Source organism: Echinops telfairi, unplaced genomic scaffold (assembly GCF_000313985.2).
Source record: "Echinops telfairi isolate 266 unplaced genomic scaffold, ASM31398v2 ScPeMD7_7468;HRSCAF=8506_0, whole genome shotgun sequence".
NCBI classification, from domain to species: Eukaryota; Metazoa; Chordata; class Mammalia; order Afrosoricida; family Tenrecidae; genus Echinops; species Echinops telfairi.
The window spans coordinates 5983246-5985305 of NW_022111369.1; positions in this window are offsets into that span (position 1 = coordinate 5983246).

Genomic DNA, 2060 nt, shown 5'->3' on the forward strand with positions numbered 1-2060 from the left:
TATTTATATTTTTTATCTATATTATTATCTTATCCTTATCACTGCTTTTTGTTTTTGTTTTTTATTGTTTCCATTGGGTGCTCCAGTTTGGGAAGCACATAGAAATAAGAAATAAGATACATAGAAATAAGAACTGTTGCAAAGGTTTATAGGGGAGGTAGTTGGGGGTAGGAGATAAAGAGGGTGATGGAGTTGGGGGAGCAAACAAAGTATGTGGGAGGAGGAAGGTAACATTTGAACTGATGGTGATTACACAATTCATTTAAAAAATGATTTAACCCTGGGAGTTGGGGAGAGAAAATGTTCTAAAATTGATTGTGGTGATGATTGTACAACTCTTCTTGATATGATTGAACTATTGAATTGTGTGAGACGAGGATTAAGTGCCAATAAAACTTTTTAAAAGAAAGACATTTGTTTCTATTCCTTTCTCCTTGTAGTGAAATGGGAGAGAAATTCAAGAAGTGGGAGAGAAAAAGATAAGCAAAGACAAGTTATTGCATAAACTTGCACCCCACCCACCCCCAGTCAGCTATTGTATTAAGGTATTATTGGTAGTATCGATTCCATGGTTGTAAGATAATTATATTCTTAGAACACCTTGTGAAATTTTACCTCATAAAATCAAATAAATTTCAAATAATACCAAGCTTGATAATTTATGTTATTTAAACTCTAATACCCCCTTAAATTGTAATGAACTTTTATACCAGAAGTATAATGTAATGTTTATTTATGGTGATTTTGTTTAAGAATTAGAAGAAAATTATTACTGTCTATAATGAAAATGATTCAGGGAAATTACTTTCACTCCCAAATTTAAAAATAAGATACTGTTCAGTGCAAACACACAAAAGGGTGGGTTACAATTTCCATTGGAAAAAAAAATCTGTGGGATAAGGAAGAATAACCATTGGTAAACATTGCCATTTCAGGGATAGTGTTTTAAAATGAAATATCTTCATTCTACAAATTTAAATTTAAAATAGGCCATCTAATTATCAAGAAACAAGGTTGTAAATCATTATATCTTACATCTATCTATCACAATGTATTCTGCAAAAATACTGTCAGTGAAAACATTGATGATGATAATCAAAATAACAGCAACTCATAACAACAGTTTTTTAATTTATAATTTTGTTTAATCTCTCTCTGTTGATTAAAAACATCTTATTTTTACTTTGTATGATAAGTTGGGTGACGGTTTACAGAAAAGATCATCCATTTTACATGAAAAAATTCATACTCCTTCTATTTCATCTCATGCATTGCTTCAATTTACTATCCCCCATCCCACCTCTTCCCAAAGTCTACTCTCTCTATTCTTTCCTAACCTTCCTGAATGCTATCCTTGGGTAAATGCTGTCCCTGGTACCCCAAATGGTGGATTGTTCCAAGGTGTACTCTATCAATGGTGTGATGATTCTCATCATTCATCTATTGTTTAACTGAAAACTGAGCTGCAAGGCGAGTTCCGTTCCAGACACGAAGAGTAACCAGGAGGCATAGCCTTGGGGGATGTGACCAGTCTCTCTCCAACCAGTCAGCCAGTCTTTTTTATAATTTTGAATTTTTTCCCATATCTTTCTCCCTATCTAGGACCTTCTGATGTGATTCCCTTTCAGCGCAGTTTGTAGGGATAGCCAGGCATCATCTAGTTCTTTTGGTCTCAGGGTGGTGGAGATTAATGTTGATATAATCTGTTGGACTAATTGTTCCCATGTGTCTTTCCAGTTTCATCATTCTTCTTTTCTCCAGGCAGGGAGAGACCACTCACAAGCTAGTTTGTTTTTCACTCACAAGCTTTAAAGACCCTAGTCACTACTTACGTACCAACATAGGATGTAGAGTGCGTGGACTAGTTATGTCAATTAATTTTCTTGGGCCACTGAGACGATGAACTTGACCCCATAAGCCTAGAGACTCATTTCCCAAAGATGTCTGATTATGTCGCAGAAGTTTTCATAATTTTGCCCCGTATATGCTTCACCAGGTCAATGAGTATAGTTGCAGCAAGGTGTATACCCATGTCCAAATATCCTCTCTCTCTCTCTCTC